Source organism: Monodelphis domestica, chromosome 4 (assembly GCF_027887165.1).
Source record: "Monodelphis domestica isolate mMonDom1 chromosome 4, mMonDom1.pri, whole genome shotgun sequence".
Lineage (NCBI taxonomy): Eukaryota > Metazoa > Chordata > Mammalia > Didelphimorphia > Didelphidae > Monodelphis > Monodelphis domestica.
Window position 1 is genome coordinate 161,265,715 of NC_077230.1, and position 17,819 is coordinate 161,283,533.

Here is a 17,819-nt window from a genome sequence, read left to right on the forward strand (position 1 = left end):
TTCATCTCCACATCTCCATTACTTTCAAAACTTTTCCTCCACTCCTGCCTATAGATCCCAAATTGTTTGTTATTAACTACACAGATTGATTTGGACAACTCCAATGGTTTCCACTTGGCCATACCCACCATAATTTGCATAGAGGTTGCCAAAAGGATCCTACAGATACTGCCTCCTAAGGGTTCCTGATCCTCCTTCCATGCATGTTCTGCCCTCTCTACTCCTCCATGGATAATCCAAATAAGAAAAGGGCTTTAGGATATCGCTTAGGTTGGAATGGAATTGAAAGGTCCCTACTGTTCTGGTGCTGGATTTCACAGTATAGTTTTACTAGCAACACTCCCCAATAGGCTAGACTTCAATTGGTTTCCTATCAACCTCATGTTTCAGAACCCACAGCCAAAATTTCCTCCAGAAAAGAATATCATCACCTTCCTCCCACCCAGAAAAGCCCCAGGTAGGAAATGTTGATTCTCCAAAACATGAACAGTCCAATAAACCTCTGGACCTTCTTCTTATATTATGGGGAAGTGAATATCATTAACTAATTCTGAACTATGCCCTGAATCCTCTGGATTGTCCCTATTCATGGTATTCCTCAAAATGTGACTGAGAGGTCACAGTGTCTCTATGCCTCTTCCCTCTGTATCCAGAGCATTCATTTACATTTTGACAGAAATGTTTTCCCAGGCTGCAGCTGTCCCAATCTCCTGCCCAAATTCTACTAGTTGAATAGCCCATGCCTGTATAGTTGTGGATAGGGGAGACCAATCACTAAAATCTAAAGCCTCTCCAGTGGGACTCTGCCCAGAAGTCATTACCTATTGCCTCTATATAAATCCAATCTAATTCATTACTTTTTGGAACTTCCTCTCCTTTTTAGACTCCATTGGGGAGAGGGCTGCAATGGGAATTCATCTTTTGGGTGCCTCATATGTTTAACTCTCCCTCTTAGCACTTAAAAAAGGACAAAGGGCAGTCTCCATGGAGACCATACAAGTAATTTAACTAACTCTGAAATAGAGCTCTCCATATCTATGGAATGCTGTTATGAGAGTTGCTCTGCACTTATTCCATTGGACCATGCCCTCAGCAGCCACCACTCCACTGACTCATTGGGTTGCTATTTGAAAGTCCCTTCAATCTCTTTAGTTCCTTGGTACTAAAAGTCCTCCTGCCCCCTACTCCCTGCTCCCTTAATGGAAGAAATTGCCCTTTACAGAGAAGTCATAGAATAAGCTCAATGTTTCTTACTACAGGCCTCCAATTCTCCTCTTTACTCATGTTCCCAGTCTGTACTCTTCTGGCTCTAATTTCTGATGTAGCAATAAACATCTGGGTGAAACTGCACCCATTATTCCCATCTGTATAGCCGGTAGACCTCTACTATCATCAGCAGAACTCCTTTAACTTGTGCTATTGCAAGCTCTATTAATTGCATCTTAGCTTTCATGGCCTGATACTTAAAAGCCAAGGGCTCTTCCTGTAGTTGCTGAATGTGCTGGATCAATTTACTTTCCATCATATTATGCTGCAAGTCCAATTTCTGTAGGACAGTCAACCCACAACCAGAGGTTTCTGGACCTACCACTTTCTTTACCACTCCAGAAGCCTCCTCTAGAACCCATTGAGCTAATTGATATCTGCCAACAGAGACTTGATCCATAAACTACCAGAAAAGTTCTTACCACAGTGCCATATCTGGTCATCCAATCACCTCATTCTCTACATTTAAATCACCTTGCCCCCACTTCAATCATGAGTTGAACCACCATGCCACCTAATTCCAATTACTAATTATATCAAATGTTAGAAGTAGACCTGACTCAAACCAGTCATCTGGTAGTTTACATTTGGTTTCGGAACAAAATCAGACATCTACCAGTGATTCAGTAATTGAGAAAATAAGATTTACTTGGCAAAATAAAATTTTTCAACAAAGATACTGAAGCTCTTAGCCTGGCTAGACATGCCAACCTCATCTCCCTGCAGAAACTCATCTGGGCATCATGGCAGAGAATCATGACTTGTGCAACCATGTTAACAACCCCCAGCTCCACATGGCTGTGTCATTTTTTTGTTCTTGGCTGACAAACAGGTCAGCATAGCCAGAGGCTACCAATGTAGCTTAGTACTTGGTCCCTGAGCTAATAAAGTTTCAAGGACAGGTTTGTCATCTCTTAAGGAAAAACTAACCTAACCCATGTTTGGGATGGGGGTGAATAAGAGGAACTTTGATATTTACCCATACTATACCCGATAAGAAGTAAGTAGTTCTAATTCTTAGGAAGCTTTTCCTGGCATTGTGCCTAAATTTGCTTCTTTGCAACTTCCACTCATTTCTACTGATTCTGCTTTCTGGGGCCAGAAATAACAAGGTTAATCTCTTCTTCATATCTCAGCCTTTCAAATACTTGAAAGCAATTAAAATAATCCCCCCCCCCCAGTCTATTGACTTCTCTATCCTAAAGTTCCCCAGTTACTTCAACTTATCCTCATGTGTCACCATTTTGGTTTCCTTCCTCTGGACACTCTCCACATTATCAATGTCTTCCTTAAACCTTGGTGCCCAAAACTGAAGACAATAACTCCAGATAAGGCCTTTTTAAGAGCAGATCCCAATAATCACCTCTCTATTCCTGACTGCTCTGCCTTTTCTAATACAGCTCAAGAAAGCAGTAGTTTTGTTGGCTGCCATATCACATGGCTATCTCATATTGAGTTTGAAGTCCACTGATTCCCAGATATTTTTCAGAGCAACTACAATATATGCATGCCTCCTCCGTTTTGTATTTATGAATATGACATCTTATACCCAAGTGTAAGATTCAATATTTTTTCCTATTGAATTTTATCTTATGAGATTTTTCTTAAAATCCTTGCCTGTCAGGATCCTTTAGGATTCTAACTCTGTTATCCACTATATCATCCATCCCTTCCAGCTTTTGGGGATTATTATATTTGGTAATTGTGCCATCAATGTTTTAATCCAAATCATTAATTAAAAACATATTCAAGGCATTCTTTAAGCTTTAATCAGCATAGCTAACATTTATTCAATGCCTATTTTGTTTAGGTTACTGTGCTAAGTGCTTTTTAAATATCTCATTTGATTCTTACAACAATACTATGAGGTAGATATTATTGCTCCATCCTACATTGAGGAAACTGAGGCTAAGAGAAATTAAGTGATTTGCCCAAGGAGGCACAAGTCTAAGTGAATGTTAGTTATTTTCTAAGGTCATATTTAAACTCTGGTCTTCCTAACTCCAGACCCAGCTCTCTATCCAGTGCATCACTTGACTCTAGAGATAACATAGTGATTCTGAACTCCTCCAGGCTACACAAGGTAGAAAAATTTTAAGATATATCAAAATCAACCTATTTATTCACAAGATAATTATTGTTCTAAATATTTTTCAAATTACACCAAAGTAAGTAATAAAAGTATAGAAAGGTTACTCTTGCCAAATTGCCCAAATTGTCATTCAGGGATTATTTTGCTGCCTGGTCATTTTTAAGGAACTAGCTAGAGAATTAACATGGTTATTTTGCATAACTTCCTGCCTCTCTACTTTAATTACTCATTTCTGATCAGGTTTGGTCAATGCTTCCAACAGGATAGAAATAAAACTACAGAGAGCACCAAAAAAGGAGGGGGGGCAGAGAACTTGTGTGATCTATTCAGGAAATGTTGTGGTTTTAACCCTAAAAAGTATCTGAAAATAATCTTAATCTTTAGGGTGGATAAAAGACTTTGCATTACATTTTAAGAGAACTAGAACCCCATGCTGGTCATGACAAAGCTAAAGAAAAGACCTTTGTTTTTTTAAACCACAACAATCTGATTTACAGAGTGACTTTCCTATCTATTGACTAAAATTGAAATAATACAGACCTACCTATTAAGCTCTATAAGAATCTACTTGTAAACAAGGTAGTATTAAAAAAGCCCAACTCTGAAGTCAATGATGCAAAAGAATTAACTACATATTAAATTAATCACAGGGCTGAAAATAAAACTCATCTTCTCTTGAAAGTGATTTTTTTTTAATTTACCGATGGCTAAATTCAGAAACTAGTGTTCCCTGAAAGAAGAATGTTACTGTTAGAAAAGTTTGTTATTTATTATAAGAGTAAACATTAGGAATAGAAGCTTCATTTACCTTAATTAAATTTTCTTGTTTAAGAAAAATAAGGTCATTTTATCATAAATTACAAAAATAGAAACCAAAATTAAAACAATGGAGTTAATGTAATTTATTAAATACCAAAAGCTTGTATATGGCCTGTTTAACTAATGTCTTCATTGAATATTTAAAGATTAAACCTCATACATATATAAGTAAGTCCTTTTTAAAACCACTATTATTTCTAAACATCACTTCTAAATACAAAGGTTATATGCTACTTATATTTTCCTCTCGATGTAGAATAAAAATGTATAACAAATGGCTTTTATGAACTGTGATTACAGTAAATTCTTTTCATTATCAATGCATCTTTTTAAAACTGATTGTTGTGTTGGACCCCTGAAACAAAGAAAAGCATTATTACATGGCAGATGAAGAAAAGATAGCAATAAACAATTGCTAATTCCACTTACAATGAAAATTATTTATTTCCATACAAGTTCTATCTATCAGAAATAAGACCGTTTTATTTTAAATATAGAGCAGATTGAGCCAAACTCTCTCTTTTTGAGTTCTCACTGTAAACAACAACAGCACCACCAAAAAGTTTAAAATGCAGGGTTTTCCTGTCTTCCAGTCAGGACAGTAAATCATTCGGAGTTAGGAGATCAACTTGCAGAATCATAAATTAAGAGAAAATATCTGTTTGTTCCCCCAATATGACACCTCACTGTTGGAAGCTTAAATAATATGTGCAGGAAATTTCAGCTCAAATAAAGACAGAAATATAATTCAGTATTATCATTGAATCATAGGGGCCCAACCAGAAATAATTATACACAGCCTTCTGCGGCACACAAGCCCTGAAAAGCTGCATATGTTGGCTTCTCAGCAGTCTGACAGCAGGCAGTTTCAAAGTGCACAGGGAGTGGAGAGCTCATGCTAATGAGATTCTGCTCCAGCACCCCCATGAACTCCCATACTGAAACTTCTAATGGAGAGCCCAGTCCTTGGCCTCCTGCTGAAACTTGATGCACAGCCTATGAAAGTTACTGCGGTCTTAATATTGGTGGTGTGGGAGACACCAGTGGGCCTCAAGTCTGTTTACATATTTTATTTTATCATTAATATTTTAAAATCCACTAATCTTCAGTGTGGTCATTGGAGGGGGCCTTTCCCTTTGCCTGGCTTTAGAGTGACTTGTGATCTCCTTTTCATCATTCTGGGGTGGTTAATTGCTATTTTAGGTAACCATCAAGTCCCTTTGGGTCCTTCTCTTCACAGCTGAGCCAAGTTTGAGCATGGCAAGACAGAGAGATACCAACAAAAGGTTAAGTTAGGTTTTATTGCTCCTGAAATTATTAGAGGAAACTATGATGATGATGATGATGATGATGATGATGATGATGATGATGATGATGATGATAACAATGACAAATATGACTTTAATCACCTGGATAAAATCTGAAGAACATTAAATCTGAAAGACTAATAGCATCGTTCTACCTGGGACTATTTCTGTTGGAGATTCATCAGAAAAGATTTTTAAAATGAGAGACATAATAATAACTAATATTTATAAAGTACTTCATATACATTTTTCCACTGGACTCAGTATTGCCAATAATACTATGGGTTAGGTAGTGTAGTTTTTATTATCCCTATCTGGCAAATAAGTCAATGGAGACAAAGATAGGTGATGTCATTTGTTCAAAGTCATAGCTAACAAGTGTCAATGGTCTTCCTGACTCTAAATCTAGCCTTCTTTGCTATCAGTCCTTAGCAGCCTTCTCCTTGTTCCTCTATAATCCCTCTCTCCCATTGTTGAGCTCCAACCAGAACCTCCATTTTGAGGAAGGGCCAAGATCAATCATCCCTGACTCTGGAGACTTTGCTATCATGTTCCCACCTTGAGGGGTACCGTTCCCCCGACCTTTTTGGCTCCTTTTTTATGTATTTTCTTCCCCCATCAGAATGGAAGCTCTTTGGGGCAAGGTTTGACTTTCCTTATGTTTATACCAGTGTCCCAACCATTTGCTATAATGTTTAATAAATTCTTGTTGATTTGATTTGTTGATGCTACTCACTAGATCACACTGTCCATTGCCTAGAGCAATCGTGTACTTTTCATATAATTTTATGCATTATAGACTAGGCAACTTGATGTACATCTTAACCAAAGAAATATGTTCCCATATTTTGGCCAAGTAAGCCTGCCCACTAAGGAGATCAGCAGTTGTCTGTATAACCTTTGATGAGACAGTCTTTTTGAAGTCTTATGGTTCAACATGGTCCCTCTCCTGTGGAAACAAGAGTAGTAAAAAGGTTTGTTGTTGCTATTGTTTTTAATTAGCAAAAAATAATCATAATTTTCTCTCCATCCCACCATCTCTTTAAATCAAGAAGAAAAAGAAAACCTTTAAGCAAAATATGCATTGTCAAGCAAAATAAATTCCTTCATTGGTCACATCCAAAATACTTGTCTCATTCTGCATCTTGAATCCTTAACCTTCCTATCAGGAAGTGGGGTGACATAGTTCATCATCAGTCCCCTGAAACCATGGTTAGCTATTCTATTGATCAATGTTCCTAAAACTTTCAAAGTTGTTTGTCTTTATAATGTTGGTTATTGCATAAACTGGTCTTTTGGTTCTGCTCCACTATCCATCAGTTCATATGTCTTTCCAGGTTTCTCTGAAATTGTTTCTTTTATCATTCTTGTGGCACAGTATTTCACTACATTGGTACAATTTATCTTGTTTAGCTATTCTCTGATTGGTGGGCATTCTTCTCAGTTTCCAGTTATTTGCTACTACTACTCAAAAAAGCTGCCATAAACATTTTCACATATATAATTCCTTCTTTTCTTTCTTTGACCTCTTTAAAGGGAATAGTGTAAATTCTAAGCAAACTCTTCATTTTTCCTTTCTTCAGAGATCCTTCCTTGAAGATGTGCTGTGATAAATTCTTTGCATTCCAAATAGAAGTTTCCTTTATTGTCCTCCTTTTCATTCAATGTCACTTCTGAGTTCCATGAATATTACTGGCATAGTCATAGAATTTTAAACTTTAGAGCTGGAAGAGGGTGTGAGGGGTTCTAAACTGCTGAGATTCTTAACTTGGATATGTAAACTTGCTTTTTAATGGATTTTGGATAGCTATATTTCAGTATAATTATTTTTCTTTTGTGGTCATATATATTTTATTTTATGCTTTTAAAAACATCATCCTGAAAAAAGGGTTCAAAGACTTTGCTGAACTGTTAAGGGGTCCCTGATAAAGAGAAAACTTATGAGCCCCTTCTTTAGAAATCATCTAGTACAAATCCCTTATTTTCCAAATGAGGAAACTGAGGCCCAGAGAAACAAAAAGACTTGCTTAAAATCATATAAAGTGGTGACTAAGAAGAATTTGAGCCCAAGTCCTCTGGCTACGAAGCCAAAACTATCTCCATCTCTACCCCACTGCTTCCAATTTTAATTTCAATTTTAAATAATAAAGCAATGGTGCTTCCAACAATTCCCTTTGAAGTTATTCCATAATCGTGCTGATTCTATCATTGGAAATTATTTTCTTGATAGACAAATTTCTTTGTGCTCATTTTCTTTTCCTTACTCCCAATATATTGCCACCTTGGACAAATCTAAACAATTCATCTCCTTCCTTGGTATTTACACTCTTCAAATAATCATACATGATTTTCTTGTCCTTCCTCCCCCTCTGCTACTCATCTTGTTTGGGTAAGCAATACATAATTGGTTCTTTTAATCTTTCCTCATAAGTCAATTTCTCCAGCCCCTTAATCATTTTTGTTGCTGTTCTCTGAATTCTGTCCAATTTGTCAACATCTCTCTGGTACTGCGCAGCCCAGTATTGCATGCAGTATTCCAAGTGCAGTCTCATCATTGCTTCATATGAAAAAGGATTAGCACCTCCCCTGTCCACAATGTGATGCCTCTGTGCATGTAGCTTAAAAGTCACATTAGCTTTTTATCCATGATTTTTCCCTGCAAATTCAAATCCAGTCTGTAATTCAATATTCATTCTAGGCCTCTTCTGGCATGAGTATTTCCCACATATCCCCTCTCAGATTCATTGTCCGAATTTCTGTTTTGTTTTGCTGGAACAAGCACTGTCTGTATTTGCTCTTATTTTCCCAGTATTGTTTTATTTTCTTCATGTGTGTCTGACCTCCCTAGATCTCTTTGTATTGCTGAATTTCTCTAGTCTCACTAAATTATGCAGCAACCTTCCAATTCAGCATCATTTGTGAATGTAATTAATATGACCATTGCTCTTTATAGGGTTTACTAATAAAGAGGTTAAATGAAAAACACACCTAATTCTGATCTGGGTAGCATCCCCTTTAGATTCCTCCATACGAGTCAGCATATTACAGTATAATATTTGCCATTATTTATGATCTTCACCAATTTTCAGCCCACATCACAGTGCCCAAGTCAATCTGAATAAGATTTCAAATGAGATTCTTTGAGAGTGTATCATAGGCTTTACTTTGCCTTCAGTCGCTCATTTTGTAATTTGATCAAAGGGTTGTTAAGTTTGACTGCTATGGCTTATTTTTCAGATTTTGAAGTTACAGTTGTTAGCTGGGGGAAAAAAAGATTATAGCATTCATAGTACTGGAAGATTTCTTTCTCTCACTGTAATGCAAAGTAACACAGACTTTTTCAAAAAAAATAAGTTTCACTTTGAACTCATGTAAGTGTGATGATATTAATCCCGGTCTCCATATTCATGATATATTTCACTATCTCCAAAATTAGTGTCTGCACAGTGGAAGTATTTATATTATCCCACTTACTAATTTTTTTAAATCCACAGGCTCTTTGCCTTTCCATAACACAATTGCTACTTGCAGGCATAATGAATAAGTAATATACTTGCCACCCCCATTGTCCTATAATTATCAAATTTCATGAATTAATTTTGCTATTCCACTTTCAAACCTACTTTTCAATTCATATTATAAGTTCAATGAAAGACAAGGATTTGAGTTCATTTCTTATTGAATGATGAACAAATAAATAAATATAATAAATATAAATAAATAAATATAATTTATATATAAATAAATAATAAAATGCACTAATAAGTAAGTGTGTGCAAAAAAATTCAGAATATGCAAAATACCTTAAATTTGGTGAAATACATTTTATAAACTCATAACATTATTAAAAAAGCAATCTCCTTTTACAACCAAGGTATTATGTACATAATTTTAAAATACTCATTTTAAGAGAACTCTTTACTTTTTGGAATATTTTTATAGAAGTATGCTATATATGCTACCTTTAAAGTATTTTAAATAAAGCTATAAGAAATCGTGAAGATAGCATCTGTAAGATATCCTTTACAAATCGATGTTCCAGTAACAGTGGTATTGCAAGTACACATTTAATTAAATTCCTCTGTTTACCAAAAGTATACTTCTAATGCTCTACCAACCCAGGCCAGAAGACCTGTGTGTTTCATGGTAATGATATAAAAAGACTCCAAGGAGAGGCCACTTAAGTCTTCCCCTACTGAAGTAAAGTAGCTCTGACATCACAAAGCTGCTCATCAGTCCTCCTACCTTGAGGTAAAAGACTGTCCTAGAATCTAATAGCAAATGAGAAGAGATTTAAAAAGAAAAACAAATACACAAAAGAGAAATATCTAGGACAAAAAATGCCAAGCTTTACTTACAGTCAGGAACAATTATGAAAAGAACAAAATTTAAAAGAATACTACAGTATTGCCAACAATAGCATTAAGATGGATGGCGAGTAATTAGCAATACATTAGTTGGGAATTATCTACAGAACTTCCTGCTATGTCTATCAGAAAAATCTAAATACACAACAAAAGATCTATTGATCATGTGAGCAAAAAAAAAAGTAATTCTAAACACATTGTAATCAATTTTTGTTGTGTGTTCTGAAATTCAAGAACCAAATCCCAATTCATCCAGTGGTATTGTATTCCTAAATTTGAAAAATCTTCCAGTGAACTTCAGTTAAAACATCTCTCTGATTATTTCTAATATATATAAAATTGCCACCTGCCTACAGAAATAACAATGTTTGCTATATATTGTGTCACAATAGAACAACAAGAAGGCATCATACTTACCTATGACTCTGAGCATCCTATGTAACTCTTGAACTCTCCATTACTTTAGTATTATCTTAAAATATACTCACTGTAAAGTCCACCCACATTTTTTCAGTATAACTTGCAACCCAGTCCCATCCCTCTTATCCCTTTCAAAAGTAGTGGATCAAGTCAGACTTTGAATGCTTCTCAGTTTGAAAACCACCACTCCCTCAGATTCTTATGCTGGCATACCTTGGTTTTTATGAGCATAATCAACACAGAGACACATAGCAACTATTTACTTGATACTCCAGCGCTGTGCTAAGTTTGAGATACGTGATTTGCATTTGGATTCTTTGTCATGTGTGGCTTTCTTGAGGAATGCAGGTATGAATAGGATCCTCTCCCCCCTCCAAAAATGCTCTGTTTTGATCATAACATGTAAAGGGGAAATCATCCCATTATTTAATTAAATCAGTATTCTGATACATAACTACAAAGCATCAGTCCAATAAGCAGACTTACAGACCCTTACGATGAACACTGAAAGCTACATTTTACTAAGAAAATATGCAATATGGCGGGGGGGGGGGGGGGGAGATCAAGACACACAGAGCAGCACACCATACATAAAATGTCAAACATGTCAAAACATTCATGAATACCAACATCTCCCACCACACCACGACCAATTTTAAAGGTTATTTAGGGCTAACACATCTGCAAGTGCAGATTTTACAGCAGCAGTCTTTATTTTTCTCAGATATATTAAAAATAAGTCACTGGAGTGTCAAATGTTTTTTGATATCGTTTCCACGTTATGTGGCCAGGATTTCCTACTCAAGCTTTGCTGAGAGGATGAAAATTACACAGAACGCAGACTTCCCTGCCTTCCCATATGTTAATTATGGATGTCTAGTAGCTTATTTTTAAAGGTATCAATTCAGCATTCAATGAAGATAATTAAGCAAAGGACCAAGAAAGTAAATGCAGCTATCCACATTCTTCAACTAATAAAAACTCCCATAAGTGCCTTATGCCTACAATAACTCAACTTTTCAGCACTTCATTTCAGAAAGGCATTTGCAGAGCATGAGACAAAGACTTCCAGTCCCTAAGTCACTGATTATGAATTATCTGCAAATAACTGCAGACAAGTACAGTTTTACAACACAGAAAGGCAAAACACATGCAGAGCAGTCTTATACTATTCGAGCCCTCAGAAAAATGAAGCTTAAATTAAATGTCAAAGATGAACACAGTCTACTGTATAAGCAAACACCTGACCTAAATCCACTACATTTTGTTTGTTGAGTGTGTAAATCCTAATAAATTTTGTAAAATAATAAGAGAATGTTGCCAACCTTATGACCCTCCCACGTTAGACACAGATGAATGTTCAATAGTCTTAAAGACTATGAAGAAAAATAGCAACCTATTTACCATCTTCCCCTACCCTAGGCCCCAAACTCCATTTTTGTTAGAATATAAGGATATAGTTGTTAAGAAAATATTAATTTTTAAATGAATGCTATGGACAGTTTATAATAGGAAAATAAGGGAAATAATGAGCAAAATGTTCAAGTGAAGCTATAGTTTCTTCCTATCAGCTAGGTTTTGCAAAGTGTGATTTGGTTTGGTATGTGGAGGGATTACAACTAATATAATCAATATTATCACTGTCAAGGGCAAATGGGCATATAGGATATGAACCATTGAAACTGGCTGAAAAGGAAACAGTCAATTTAGAGAAACTGAAATACCTTTTCTGAAGAAAAAAAAATCTCCTCCTCTGCTTCATATTTTAAATTAGGTTTTTTCAGTGGCATAAATATCTAGGGCAATCATTCCCTTTTTCCCCCTTGAGCCAGCAAAGTAAAATAAACTAAATAGTGTCTATTTTTGTGTTATCCTCAGTGCCTGGAACATAGTAGGCCACAGTGACCGATGGATTTTTCAGTAGCCGAGTCCTTGACATCCCTCAAAGAACTGCCTTGCCATTAGGTAGTTGCCACCGTTCTGCCATTCTCACCTCCTCCTATTAGAATAAGATTTCTTTTTAAGAGTCTTGTCCCAGGTCTGAGATTCCATGTGGTCTAGTAAATAGAGAGCTACCCTTGAAGTCTGGAAGAAATGGGTTCTGGTCCACTGTGTGACCAAGAGCAAATCACCTAATCTTTCAGTGCTCTGGGAAATTCTTTAAGATGCAGAAAACTGGCCTGCATTTGTAGAGGGAGTTTCTAATATCAGTGAAATCACTGGTTCAGTCTCTGTCTTTTCAAAGTAGAAGTTCTTCACCCTTTTTGTGTTCTGGTCCCCTTTGGGAGTCTGGTAAAGCCTAAGGATCCCTTCACAGAAGAATGTTTTAAAATACAAAGTGTGAGAGCTCCTAAGTCAGTAATTATGAATTAGATGCAACTAAAAACAGACAAGCAAAATTTACAACGCATTGAAGAAAAACACATGCAGATTTCAAAAGGACTGGCTTATGTTTAAATATAGTCATCAAAATATTTTATTAAAAAAATGAGTTCACTGATTCCAGGGTAAGAACGTCTGCTATAGAGTCTATCTTCATCTTCTTCACATACCAAAAATTATGAACTCCCCAGAACTCTGAACATTCTCCAAAATTTCTACAAGAAAAAGACCAAAGAACCTGTTATTCCAGAATCTACATATGTAATTTTGTTTTTTATGCACCATGTTTTGGAAGGACTATTTGAGCAGGGTAGGATAGTGGATAGAAAACTAATTTTCAGAATCAGGAAGACATAAGTTCAAGTCTTGCCTTTGACATATATTGGTTATGTGAGCCTGAAGAAGTCAGAATTTTTCAGTGCCCCCGGCAACTTAAAATATAAATTGTAGAGAAGGGATAACTTAGTATTGTTCCTCTGGGATCTGGAGTTCCTTAAGTGATATCACAAAGGTCTAATCCAAAAAAAAAAAAATTACAAACATCAGAGAATAGCAACCCCTCCTACAGTGAAGAGGCTAAAAATTAAGTCAAGTAAGGCTTTCTTGAAGAAAGTTTGGATTGGGGGTAGGGGGTGGAGCATTAGCGAGAACTTAAGGAAGTGGGAGACCTGAGAAATAGGTTCATTCTCTTTTAGTATTCAAGGGTTCCTTGACCTAAGAGGGCAGAAATATGAGCAAAGGGTGGAAATCATAGGAATGTAGATATTGGCTCAAAATAAGAGAAAATGTCTTAATAATGATCCTGGACTAAAGTGGAATGGAGTTTCTCAATAAATTATAAATTCTTCATAATTGGAGGCATCTAAGCAAAAGGGGGGTGCCTTTTTTAAATGAGATGACTGCAAAGATTCGACTCTAAGATTCTGATGAGAGGAAACATATAAATTACTTCTGATAGAGGAGTTGTACCCTTGGTTTGGTTTTGTCCTCTTTCTTCCATATGCCTAAAAGGAAATTGCCCATCATAATTACCTATCTGGAATATCACCAGGTGGAAAATAGGTCTGCTTTTCACCACTTTCTCAAGAACTTCCAAGCCTTCCCCTCCCTCTATTCCCTAAGAGTGTGCTATACTCTTTTTCCTCATACCTAGCTTCAAGGATCTCCTCATTTGCTACCTCTAACTCCCATATTTTCCTATCTAAAGTATCCTTGTGGTTTCTTGTTCCCCTTCGATTGTTTCATCTCTTCTTTTAAACCTTTCCTCAGTATTTCCTGGCATTTTCAACTCTTCACTCTTTCCAAAGTCTGTTTTTCCTTTTCTTTCAACACTGCCTACTATGTTAGTTTATGTTTACTAATTAACATCCATGCTACCCTATAGATTCACCTGCCTTTCTTTTCTTTATCTAACTCAATCAACAACTAATTTTCTTCTTTTCGTCCTTTCCTTTTTTAGTTCCCCCTCTTTATTCTGATTTCCCTTTATAGTTTTTTCCATTTTCTTTCTTTTTCTTTTTCCTTTACCCAGTTTTTAGGGTTTTACTTTTTTCCCTTCATCTCCTCTTAACCCACTGACAGGCTTCCACAGCCTCAGAAAGAGCTAGATTGAGGTTACAGAAAGACACTAGAAAGACATGTGTGCAGGTCCCCTGAGTGTTGCCCCCTCGAAGCCCAGCTGCTGGCCAGCTGGGCTCAGAGGAAGTGATAGGCTCTCCCCAAACTGATGAGATTTTGTTCAATGAGAAGGACCAAGTGAAGGAAAGGGGGAGGGGAGGAGGCAGACAAACATGTTTGTATACCATAGAACTGGGTGAAGATCCAGCCAATCTCTAAGTCCCCTGACAAGCACTGCCAGAGCCCGGGAGTGTTTGCCACTATTCAGTCCCAATCAAATCACTAACCGGAGGTTCAAGGGGGGCATTCTCTCCAGGGCCGAAAATAGCAGCCCCATTTTTCAGTCCGACTTAAAATCTCAAGTTGATTTTTTTCTCTCCCAAAAGTGTCACTTGATTCAATACACGCAGGAGAATACCCCTAGCCATTCCTTCTGACCAAGCTATGCCAGGGTACTCCACATGCCACACACACGTCCTTCACACACTTGGAATGGGGATAGGGGTTGAGAACAAGCAAATGTTGTCAAATGCCCAGTATCGCTCTCCGCTCAAGGAAACCTCTACATCTTCCACCACCTGTCTTCCCATGAAGAACTAAGCGGTGTTGTTCAAAGGATGGGTGGTACCCTGTCTGTGCCCTCTCGTTTCCCTAAGCATTTTCAGAAGCAAAGGCGGAAAAGGCGAAAGGCTGAAATTGGCCACGGCTACCAAGTGCCTGCTAAACACCGTGCAAGGAATACCCGCACCCAACGCCCCAGGCTGAGCTGGGGCTAAGTGGCGAGGAGGGTAGGGGGCGGGCCAGGGAGGAGCAGGAGAGGGAGGAGGAGGAGGAGAAGATGATTTTTAATGACTCCTGGGCCCCCTCCTCTAGCCACTCCTTATGCGACACTTCATTGGAGACTTGACGAGACTTCCGTGCGGGCAGAGAGGGTTCATTAAATGTGTTGGGGAAATAATTGATAGTAAGACCGAGACTGACCGTAATCTTTCACGCCGTGTGTGTCTGTGTGTGTGTGTGTGTGTGTGTGTGTGTGCGCGCGTGCGTGCGCGCTCGTGTGTTGTAAACGAGCTCTCCAGAACACTCAGGTCCCTAGTTGCAAAAAAACACTATCACCCACCCCGAACCTTCATCACTCTCCTACCTCCCCAAACCATTTAATGGGAACTCCCCAGGCGAGCTGCTCCTCACTTTTCCTTGGGTTCCCTTTTCGCTTTAGAGGGTAAGGTTCTAGTGGAGGGTCTATTTGAAAGACTCCAGAGAACTCTTCACATTCCCTACACTAAGTGCGGGGTTGGACCTCAGCAACACCAAGGCTCTGGTTCTTCTGTCTACTTTGACAGACTGAACTGACGTAACCGAAGTGATCAAGCCGACTTGACCATCAGCAGAGGTCAAAAGACTCTTAAATTCCTGGAGATCACCGAGCCTAAATTGGAGACCAGAGACGCGACTGAAATTGAGGAAAGATTGAGGGAAAGATAACTAAAGTTAATGGAGGCTTTTCGAGCCACGTCTAAATTACGTTTTGGCTTAAGAAGGCCAAATGGGAAAAGGGAGAAGGCAAGGGTCCTTTCCGAGGACTGACCAAAACACTGTCCCCAATCGAGTGAATCAAATCAAGCCTTCTCAATCTTCCAAGTTAGAGGGATGGAAGAAGCGAATGGCAATGATCTGTCTTAAACCTCTAGCGTTATTCATCCAGAGAAGTAAAGTCTAAGTAAAGGACCTGCTCACCACTAAAGCTCAGGGGATGGGAAGCTTTTGGGACCCTGGGGGTAGGCAACTAGGGCGGCCTCTGGCGTCAGCAGGTGGAGAAGAGGCTGAAAAATCCACCTCATTACGGATTGTTTGGGAAAATAGCAGTGCCAGTAAAGGGACAGGATGGACCAAAAAAGTGATTTTCAAGAAGGAATGACAAAATCAAGGAGATCATATTGCCCAGTGATCTGAGTGAGCCAAAAAGACGTACTGTAAATTTTTAAAGAAAAGAGAGATGACTAAATAAAAAAATGAGCTATAAATGTAATTCCCCAATTGGAGGCTTCTTGCACCACCCCCAACAAATAAAGAGCCTTTCGCTTGTTAATGTCCTTTTTGTGTATATTTTTGTGAACTTCGGGACTTAAAACGGATACCATAATTGGAATTCAACTATTGTTTTAGAGTTAGCAGATAATGATGCCATATTGTGTCTAGCTTAATCAATAAGTTCAAGTCCTCCTTGTTTAAGAAATATAGGCTTTGTAATAGGCAGTAATTTTATGAGGAGAGCAGGACATTCCACTTCATGTCCATCTGGGTGAGCTTCCTTTAGCCCCAGAAGGGCGGTTCGTATGAACTCTGCATCTCTGCCTCACTAACAAAACCCTTCCAGTCACAGACGTATAAAATCAAAGTTCTGGCCAAACCGGAAGCCTTGGACCTGGGAGAAGTTCCTGGGAGCACATGTTCTACTTCAAAAATCAACAAAACTGTTCATTTTCGTCGTATTTTAAGAAGCGTATCTAATATGCAAGCACCACCTCCACCTTTACCCCACCACCCCATCTCATATATATATTACACACACACACACACACACACACACACACACACACACACACACACACACACACACACATAATAGTTGTAGGGAAGAATAAAACTTTTCTCTCTTTCTGGCTTTGTTGGCCCAGGGGCTCAGAAACTTTAAATCTCTGGAAAATCATTGGCACCCAAATCCTGAAAGGTAGTCTCTTCTAGGCAGAATAGAGTATGTAAGCAACCTCCAGCCCCCAGGCATCTTCCTATTCCGCATATTTCACATAACAGAAAAGAAGATGAGCTCTGGATTAAGGAATAAGAATGGAGAAAGTGATCATAATTAAGGGAGGGAATGCAGAGATAAAAAAAAGGAACATTTAAAAAGGAGGGTGCCTCAGAGAATAGCTCTGGGGCTACACCATCCCTGAAGTAGCATCCCTCTTTCTAAAATGTGTCTATGATCAGAAAAAGGTTCAAATGCATCTTCCTCCTAATACACTTGCCTCTTCGAAGTGTTGCGCTAGTGAGAACCTACCTTTTTTAAAGTATGCATACATAATTATATATTCACATAGAAAATGTATGCCTGCAGAGAGATCCATGGGGTCAAGTGCCATACTTAAGTTTTACATTCAAGTGGTATACTTAAATTTTACATGCATTTCCACCGGATAATACTCAGTACCAAGTGTTCCACGCCTGGTTTGGATGACACAGGAATTGCCTAGTCAGGTAAAGCTTGAAAGCCTTTGAAGACCTGTTTAAGAAATGAAAGGAAGAATCCCAAACTCTTCAGGAAAAAAAAGCCAATCATCTAAAACTATTCAGGATTGGATCTCAAGGTGCAATTGTCACCAGAACGATGCTATCAGTTGCCCGGGCTGAATTTCTCCAGTTAGAAAAAGGACTTTTTAAACACAATCTCAATAAAAGCGAAGGTCATACCATTCGGGCTTGTAACACCAAGGGGAATGGATGAATGCCCCCAGAGTTAGGCAGAAAGACAGGAAAAGGCAAGGGTTG